This window comes from Limulus polyphemus, unplaced genomic scaffold (genome assembly GCF_000517525.1).
Source record: "Limulus polyphemus unplaced genomic scaffold, Limulus_polyphemus-2.1.2 Scaffold8512, whole genome shotgun sequence".
NCBI classification, from domain to species: domain Eukaryota; kingdom Metazoa; phylum Arthropoda; class Merostomata; order Xiphosura; family Limulidae; genus Limulus; species Limulus polyphemus.
This window is the reverse complement of record NW_013674122.1, coordinates 5,115-15,558: the sequence shown is the minus strand read 5'-3', so window position 1 is coordinate 15,558 and position 10,444 is coordinate 5,115. Positions and strand designations below refer to the sequence as shown.

At 33.4% G+C, this 10,444-nt stretch overlaps 2 long non-coding RNA genes across 2 annotated transcripts in view; both read right to left on the bottom strand.

Moving 5' to 3' along the window:
• Positions 1-5,878: 5,878 nt before the first annotated feature.
• The window catches only part of LOC111083194, a 9,600-nt gene continuing 5,034 nt past the window's right edge, over positions 5,879-10,444 (bottom strand). The window contains exon 2 of the long non-coding RNA XR_002608863.1: positions 5,879-6,479. This is a non-coding gene — a long non-coding RNA (uncharacterized LOC111083194). The remainder of the gene's footprint in view (positions 6,480-10,444) is intronic.
• LOC111083195 lies at positions 7,567-10,023 on the bottom strand. The gene is made up of 2 exons (XR_002608864.1): positions 9,240-10,023; positions 7,567-9,129 (listed from the first exon to the last, which is right to left on the bottom strand). It is a non-coding gene; the product is annotated as an uncharacterized LOC111083195 (long non-coding RNA).

Genomic DNA, 10,444 nt, shown 5'->3' with positions numbered 1-10,444 from the left:
TAGTACATAATCTTTAGTAGTTGTTTGATTTTCAAGTCTGAAATATCCTTTTTCCTGCATTAAGAATACACGGACTGTGCCGTATTTTTATCTCGAGCCAATCACTGTGGTTTTCTACTAAAAGTATCCCATCTCAATATTCAAAGCCAAAATGTTGTATCTGGCTGAAGAAACTGCACTTTTGTATAAATCATATTCGTGTCCGTAACATATATAAAAACGGTTTAATAAGTACAAGAAAAGCATGTATGAGCTCTACACACTCTTATACTTCTGGATGATATAACAACCAACAGACGATTTTTGATACATATCATCACTGCTAAATGAATTGCTACATGGTTTATATAGGAACCAACTAATGCTAGTCGCTTCCTCCATATGTTTGTTTTTTAAGCTGCTAAGATGAAACCTGCAGACATCACCCGTTGAGCTATGATTGCCTGAACTCAAACGATGTCATTAAAATAATCACAGATGGAAACAAGTAAAAAAATAGACTATTCTCTTATAAACATCATTCATATACCCTTTTATGTCGTCAACCACAAAATACATGCATATATGTATATATATATACAGTCCAATGTAGTATGCACACAAGGAATGACAACAAAATGACTATTAGTGTTACAGCACAGACTTAGCCAGAAACATTATGTTCATCTCGTCAACACTGCCATCTTTACATTAGAAAGAGACGAAAAATAATTAAGAGAAAAATACAGCAAAACGTTTTGTCTGATTTTTATAGTTGATCAGTTTCTCATGTTCTGTTAGAGTAAAGCATTCTGATTGCACTTCAGGAAGACTAATATACAGCAACCAGATCATCAAGCACGATCTTACAGAGTGGCAACTGACTTATATAGATAGTAAGCTCACTGAGGAAGTTTCTACAGGTAAACACTTGCTAACATCCATCAGAAACCTTATCCATAGTCCAAAGATTGTGACTTACTATCTGCTTATTTGTCATAATCATTTTTAATTATTGCCAGTTGAACCAGAAGGCAACTTTCTCTAGAATTTTCATCTGACAATTTCAGTTGTCCTAGCTTAGTTTCAAGCGAATTTTATGTAGTCTGTTTCACATAAAGTCCATTATAACTCGACTGGGTAGATTGAACAATCATTGCAAAACACTAGACCAACGTTTCGCCTTAAAACACCACTTGATAGCCCAGAAAGTAAGAAATAAGTTTTCCTTTTCAGTTGTGGTATTTTGAGGTGCACATATGTTTCTTAAGAATTATCGAGTAGAGTAGACAAAATAAAGGGAGGTCTGACAGAAAATGTATTATAGAACGAATCACAATTCTTTGACTTTAACTGAGTTTGAATAATGAAAGAAATAGGATATAATCTATAGCAAAATGAAGCAATCGTTATTCAAATCACAAAAATAACTAAGGGCAAGACAGTGCACAATAATTTATGCCGTTACTATCTCTTTGAAATTTATTATATCTGTGATTATTCTTTTAATATTGGGGCAGCATAGTATTATATACATTTCTAAGGGCACATATGCAACTGTTGATCATTCCTAATGAATAACTGAGGCTACACTTTTAGGGTATCACTTGATATGCTAGTGGAAAAGAGCACTGCAAATTTTTACATAGTTAGTTCAACCTTACAGAAATATTTTCCATGAGAAATTGCACTTGATATCGAAAGTGAATGACCCGGTACAATAGATATCTAGAGCAAAAGGAACTTAGTGATTTTTATGACCAATTTTATTTGCTGCTATCACATACACCCGCATGTATAAAAATTCTAAAAATTGTAAGTTAAACAAGGAAATACAAAACAAGTGACTGTCCTAGCTGATTCGTATTCATAACTAAATGATGGTGCAAAGAGGCACCTGCTTCCAACTACTCTATTTCTGTGCATCTGGGGAGGTCCCTTTTTTTCTGAAAGTCAAAAGATCCACACATCCTTACAAGTGTGACATATTTGGGCTATGTTTTCAATTGGATGACTTGAAGTGCAGTTGTGATGATATGACATGTAGTACAACACTTTGTCACTACATAATGTCAAGTACTTGTCCAATGAATATTGTCTCAGAGCTTTGTATCTTTAGAGATTTTGAAGATGGTGCATTCTCAAAAATGTAATGTCCTAAGGCTAAGGTCATGGTGGGGTATCTCGGTGCATAACTCTCCCTGCCATTATTGACATCGCAATGACGTGATATGTGATACCACTCTTCATCATCACATCCCATCATGTCCTTGGATGGGTTTGGGGGGATCTTTAATATGTCTTCCAGCCTAGAAGTCTCCTATCTATCTCCCAATCATGCATAATTGTAGCCAGATGCCACCTGCCCCACCTGACAACATTCTGATGAAATTGAACAAACTATGTCCAATGAGCAAGCCTGGATACTCTTTTCGGCTCTTGATAACTCCACATAATGCCTTGTGATTCCAGAGCTTGTCCATGAGTGCCTTACAGACCCATAGAAACCACTAAAGTAAGTTTGGAGATATTCAGTTAATCAAACATTTGTTTAAGAACTCCAAATAATTTATTTAGAATAGACTAATCGTATTTGATAATGATTAACTATTCGTGATTCTTCTTATATTTTCATACCTAATAATGTTAGGTAGCATACCAAAATTGGTGTTTTTCATATGAATATGGTTAAACATGAGGCTTTGTGGTGTTCATATTCACTGTTGTTCATTATAAAAGCCAATAGTTCTTTCAAAAGGCGGGTTAAAAACTTAAGAACAAAGTGAACGTGGACAGTAGAGGAAAACTAACAAACAAACACTAGCGTAGTTTGAAAAACAAAATTGTTGATTTACCAAACACGGTGTTAGGTTACCAAAACTGGATACTGGGATCAAGAAAATAAAAAAAACAATGGAGAGATAAAGAGGATTCAAGAGACAGAATTGTGGAAATTACTAATTTAAGTTTCATAGCAAAACAAAGGAAGTCAGGTATCCTACAAGTCCACAGGCTGCTTTCTTCAACAAATCTTATACGTCCCATTTTAAGCCAAGCCAGTTCTACAAACACACCAATATCAGTAAGGATGAACAAAGGTCAGAGTGGTGATAGAAGTTTTTGTAGTTTACCTGTTACTTGTGATTAAGAGTATATGTAATTATTATTCTCGAATTTGTATCAGCTCTTCTGTTAGAAATTATTACATAATTACAAGAAGTCCATACAGAAATACATACTCACTGATGTTTCTTCGATTCTCTTCTTAGTCTCTGGATGAAGATTTCTCATAATTATTAATTGAACCTAAAGTTTTTGAGCAATAATTTACTTTTATGAATTATCTGTTCTCGTTAATCTGTTAAACTAGTTCGATTTATTATTTTATTCTAACAAATAGCGCTAATTCCTATTTCTATTGATAAATAACTAAGTTCAGTGATCTCTGTGACATCGAAATAAAATTGGATTTATTTTTGTTTTGTCATCGGCTACTTGCAGTTCATCAATATTGGAAACTTTTGTTTGAAGTGAAGGAATATGTTTGCTGCTATTACTACGATACATAGGATCATTAGAATTGAATTTACTATATTCTATACATTGTCTGATTTCTAATTCTCATATACGTTGCTTAGACTCACTGATTCTTAGTTCTAATTCTAACGTTGTACTGACGTGTGCTTTCCTTATTTTCTCATCTTCTACGGCGAATGTTGTTTCTGGCTTTATTTTATCAGACCATATTCTTTCTGAGGCTTCTTTTGTCAAAATACTCTGTAGATGTGAAAGCCTAAGATTTACCTGGTTGTGAGTCATGTTGGTTTATGGTAAAATAATACCTTGTCCGTGTGAGGAGCGATTTTGCATTCATTGTTTTATATTTCTCAGTAATTGTATATCTTTGTCTCTTTGTTGTTCGAAATCCCATGTAAATTCATAATTTTTGGGTCACATTTATTATTGCTCTTACTTGATTAACTTCTATTTATCTGATTTCAATTTACTCGTAACATACATATTAGAATGTTTTCTATCAGGTCTGTGCACAACTTCAAAATTGTAGTCTTGTAACAACAAAGAATATAGTGTTAATCTAGAAGATGAGTCTTTCAAAGTCATCAACCACCTTAGTGCACATGATCCATAATAATGGTCAATTTTCTACTATGTAAATAACACAAAATGATTTTATACCCTGTACTACTCTTAAGCATTTCGATACTGAATACTTTTTTTCTGCTTTTCCAAGTCGTGAATGTAGTTAGAAATTAAGTACTCCTTCCACTTTCTATCTAACTTGGATAAAACTGCTCCCAATGTATTCTCTGACGCATCAATATTTAATATAATTTCTTTACTAAAGTCTAAGGATGGATATGTCAAAGATTTTCCGAATTTTTAAAATGCTATCTGTCTCGCTTAGTCGACTTAAATTTTACATCTTTCTTCATTAGCTCAGTTAGGGGTCTATTGAAGGATGCAAAGTGCGGGATAAATATTTGGCAGAAACCCATGAATTCACGAAATGCTCTGAAGTCTTTGGAACTGGATATATTTTAGACTGGATAGAGTATAGACGTCTTATTATTTTCTATATTCTACCCTGTGTTTCCTGTAAGGTCTCTGGAGTATAGGTGTGTTATTCTTTAATACTGTTTTATGCCTTATCATGTCCGTACATTTTGTAGTTTTAATCTTCTACAATGCCTTAACAACTTCAGTAGCTCTTCTTTCTTGTCTTGCACTACTGTTTCAAAGTTATCCTAACCTAATTATTGTCTTTGTTCTTTACTGCATTCTTTGGTAATGTTACTTTATTTGTATTTAGAACTCTCGTTGGTATAAGACTACTTTATTTGTATTTAGAACTCTCGTTGGTATAAGACTACTTTATTTGTATTTAGAACTCTCGTTGGTATAAGACTACTTTATTTGTATTTAGAACTCTCGTTGGTATAAGACTACTTTATTTGCATTTAGAACTCTCGTTGGTATAAGATTTCTCCTAGATTCTTCTATTTCTACTGATGCCTCACCACCCACCGCCAACTCTCGGGCTACTCATTTACCAACGAATAGTGGGATTGACCGTGACGTTATAACGACCCCCATGGCTAAAAGGGTGAGCATGTTTGTTGTAATGGGGATTCGAGATTGGGAGTCAAGCGCCCTAACCACCTGGCCATGCCAGGCCCGTAATTATGTAAATAAAAATAACTCTCTTAATAAGATTACATGCAGACAAACTTCTTGTTGGGAAGACTTGTATGTTAAGGAGTTGTGCTAGATGTAGATTAAAACTCTCAGTTTAAAGCTATGGCCATGATAAACATTAATTCCTCCTTTCAGAATAAACTACGGTATTGCTCTATGCCCGAATGATAGAGTTAGAGACGTAGCCAGCACTTACTGATGGTGAGTGTGTGTTGGAATGAGAGAGTATTTGTCCTATTATCGTAGCCTAAATGAAGTTTGTAAAATGAAAGTATTCAAAACTTTTGATAACAAAAACAAAGAGAGGTTTAGTTGATAATAAGCTGCTGAGTTATAATATTATTGGGCAAGTCTTTTCAAATAAAAAAATCAACGTGGACATTTTAGACGTTTCAGAATATTGGGAAATAATTATCACTCCGCCCCACCCCTTCGACCTCCTTAAAAGTATCTCGGATTCTGTAGGTCTATTTTGGTCGCGTAAACCAAAAGAAAAAAACGGATAAAATTATAATGTTAAGGAAGGTTTGTTTGTTATTAAACAGAAAACTACATAGGGGAGTATCCGTGTTCGGCCTATTGCGGGTATCGAACTCAGAAACGAGCCGGTGTCTCACTTTTAACCGTACTTTACATAGTTGTTTGTGCAAAACAAGTGATTAACCATCAGAGACAAATTTGTGATAACTATTTTATCTTCAAAATGATTGCAAACACAAGTATTTCAAATCACCGTTAAAGCAAGATCAAAACATAAAAATCTATACATTTAGTTAAAATTTAGAACCCATTTGCATAATGAGAGAAAATGCAGTAGAAACGAGTAATGAGAAAACACACTCATTAGACTCACACCTATTGGTTCTATCAAATTTTGAAATCTGAAATACCAATTGAAAACAAAGTAGTCACATTTTAGTTACTTTACAAAAAATTTTGCTTTAGATAATTTATTCACTTTATTACTGTTAGGTTAATTTTTACTTCAGTCTAGCACTTATTAGATATTGCTTACTTACAAGTTTGGTATAGCTGACATTGATTGGATTATATCACATGCAACAACAACAGACGTACATATCTAGTAGTTTCTATGAAAATGCTCATTTGTTTTAATCTTTATTCACCCAGGAGTTGAGAGCAAGAAATCTGCTTTCTTTGAATTTTATCTATAGTGAGTAACAAGTCGTAATTAATTTTATCTGTAACGAAGGAATTGTGCTGATAGTCATCGTGGGTAGTTACAAACTCTCGAATCCAGCGTGAAGCGGTCATCAGTTTTCCTATATAAACAATAAGTAGGCGAAAAAATTTATACACTTCACTTTAATAATTTGTAAACGTTCAGTTTAAACACACTTGAGAAAAGGTTCATACGGGTTATTAACAATAAAATTAAATTTAAGTTAAACAAAGTCACATTAATGTTAAGAATGGGAACAGCCTAAAATTTTTCAATAAATATGGCCAACTTGTTTGGAAACAAAAATGTTTTTTTAATACAACTTTTTATTTGGAGTAAAAAAAGATCGATTAATCACCTAGTAATACAAAAAATATGAAATAAATATTATCTGTATTTAAAGAAGTCTTAATTTTTCTAGCTGAAATAACTTTTTATAGTGATGACAACAACGTATTAAAGTTGCGGGAACTACAAAGTAACTTTTCAGATGCCAATAGTCGTCAGCTCCATTTATAAAAGGTGAAGGGCGAATAAAAATTGATAAAACTTTGATATTTACAATTTTAAGTGTAAATAAATCAAAACAGGCTCTTCTATCACCTATTTAAAAACAAATAGTGGATTTCATTTAAAATAATTAAAAGACAATAAACTTGTGCAATATATACATTATACAGTTAAAAAGAGTACAACGCTGAAATAATTACACAGTAAATAATTTATTAAAACAGGAACCAGCCCTAAAATGACTATATGTTTCAGTGTTCTTACGCCACCATCTTCATAATCATTTGCATTCATTTCACACCCTCTAGACTTAAAACACCCAGAGTTTATAAAACATATGACCATTACTTTATTTCTTCTAAATCTAGACCAACTTTTGTTCAGCACAATATATTTGTTGTTGTTTTTCAATCTCTGTTGTTTCTCTAATACTTAACTCAAATTCCAACCCAACCTGATTTATCAGTTTAACGTTACTCCAGTTTATGACATGAGATGTACTTGTCACATGTTCTGCTAAAGCAGACCCATTTACATTATATTTATCTACCGCATTTTTATGTTCCTTAATCCTAAATATTAAATTTCTGAAGGTTTGGCCAATGTAAATTCGACCAAAGACACAAGGAATTTCGTAAATCCCACATTTACCAACTTCTTTATCTTTTTATACCCGATTAGAAGTCGACGTCGAAGAAAACTAACTCAATTGAACTTTTGGTTGAGTAAAAGTTGCATGGCAGTTCCACAACAATTACAGTGGAATGGAATCTAAAAAGCACGAAGGTAAAATCTATTATCCAACAAATTCATGACAAAATTCTTAGGGCCATGATTAAGAAAAATGAGGAAAGTTTAAAAAGAAAGTCTGACAATGAAATTCCAGCCTTGGAAGATAAATACAGTAAACTACTGTCTCATCCTTAAGTTCTTAACTTATTAAATGATAGTATGTCACCTAAGCAAATGGAAATTTTAAGTCTAGGCTTACATTTTTCAGTGAAAAGGGATTTTATTGTGTCAATAGAAACATGTTCTAAAAGACTAGAAGTTAATGATAGGATGAAACACACAGTTAGAACAAAAGTAGTTAACGAATTATTGAACCAGAAAGGCATACCTAAACATAATTTAAGTAATGGTGAGGTAGAATAGTTAGGGGCTTTAAATACAAAACAATGTAACATTGTAATTACCAAGCCAGATATAGGAAGTCAAGTTGTAATTTTGGATATAACAGTTTATGAGAACAAACTTATAAATTGTCAGAGGATGGTTCTTACAAACAAATGAAAATGAATCCCACCACCTTTGTTCATAATAGGTTAAAAACTGTAGTAGAAAATTCAGTTATTTTGACACTGAAAACAAAGAACCTCAAGGTTTATTTTAACCAGGTTTTTCGCGCTACCTAAAATCCATACAATTGGTGCCCCCTTTTGTCCAATTGTGGATAATAGGGGTTCATCGTTTTGTCCTTTGGCAAAACTGATTTCAGGTATTGAGTCTAGTCGAGATAGCAGTACATGTCAGACGTGCTTTACCTGAAGCTCTACAATAATAACTTTTTATTTTTTGTTTCCTTCTAGTGGGGCAACATCCCGGCCCTTATGAGGACCCGAATCAAAGGAAGGAAAATAAATCTTGCAACTACGATTGCAATTACTTCATCTGGCGTTGTCACAAGATCTTTAGGACCAGCCAGGACCATAGAGGATATTCAGGCCAGCTTACGGACCATTATTCCCGACGCCATTAGCGACAATTCAGTTCCTGACACAATACTTCCGGTTTCGGATACAGATTCATGTTATTTCATAGTCCCGCCACCTACCGATGCCAGCACAAAATCTGATGATGAACGTTTTACTACTATCCAAAGGAAGCCCAGGAAAATGAAGACTCCACGGGTAAGTACAAGTTCCGATGACTTAACACACACACACAAACATTTAACCTAGAACCCACCACAAACATCACACCATGCAGCACACCTACACCGGCAACCAATACATGTAATGCTGCAACAAAGAAACCATGAAACATTACAGCACTAATGGTTGAAGGAATTCCACATACCCTTCACCAACCACAAATTGCCACAGAGTTTAGAAACACTTTCCCACATATAAATTTAAGGAAATACGGCGTCTTCCCAAATGTGGTCTTGTTGTAGAATGTGACCAACCTGGCCTAAGGAAGCTTTGGTGGCAACACTAGACCATTTACACACCAAACACCTACCAGTTGCACAATATAGTCGTTAAAAGTGTAGAACTTGATCTTGAAGAAACATACATTCATGGTAGCATCTTTGGTGGCAACACTAGACGATTTACACACCAAACACCTACCAGTTGCACAATATAGTCGTTAAAAGTGTAGAACTTGATCTTGAAGAAACATAAATTCATGAGAATCTGGTAGCATCATATCTTTCCGTTCCAAACAAGAGCCACCACTGATTAAAATTTCATTTGAAAACAAAGAACATTACGACTCTCTACTTGCCAAGAGATGCGTCCTCTTTATAAAAAACAAACAAAAAACGCAAAAAGTAGCAATTTCTAAGCCATCTTTCAAACGTATCATCCAGTGCTTCAAATTTCAGAAAGTTGGGCACTCTAAATCTTACTGTAACGCTAACCCCAGGTGGGTAAGATGTGCAGGGTTGCATGATGTGGAGTGTTGACATAATCAGTGTGACGTGCAACTGCCAGGACTCCCACATAGCCAGTTACAAAGCTTGTCCCAAATACCAATACGTAAGAAGCAAAGTTTTAAATCTCCCTCATGCTACATAACAAACTAACGACACAGCCCAGTATACTCGTTTCGCAAACCCAACACCACAGCTCCAGCGTATTAGAACACCCCTCTTGTAAACTTCGCCATCATCTGCAATTAAAAGTAAAAGGTGATCCCGAAAGATTATGATGAAAAATTTCACGTTTTAAAAATCTGTATAATAAACAGCAAAAATATATTCAAGAATTAATTAAACCTCAGAAAATTAAGGATTTGGAAATTTTCGTATGAATTTAAATAAAGAAAAAGATATTAGGAATTTTGGGAAAATGTTTATTAATTATGTAAATGATAGTTCTGATAAAAATAGGTACTCTTATATTAACTTAAATAGTATAGTTGCTAAAACTGATAAAGAGAATGTCATTTTATTTAAAAATGTGATGGAAGAAACTACTAAAGACAAATAGTTCTCTAAATTTAATAATGAATGGTTTAATTATGTGAATGAAAGAATAAATGATTATAAGAGGTTAAAATTTATATTTCCAATAAATATTAATGATAACGAAAATAATAATAATACAGAAGAAAATCCTTTAAATTTTAATAATAACAATATTACATCTTTTGAAATAAGTAAAGCTTTAAAATTTATTTTAAAAATACCACACCAGGATTTGATAATATTAAATATGTAATGTTGAAAAATTGTAATATAGGAATTTACAATAAAACTGCCAATTATTTACTTTATCTTATAAGTCAGATTATATTTCTAAAGATTGGAAGTCTAGCGTTATTACT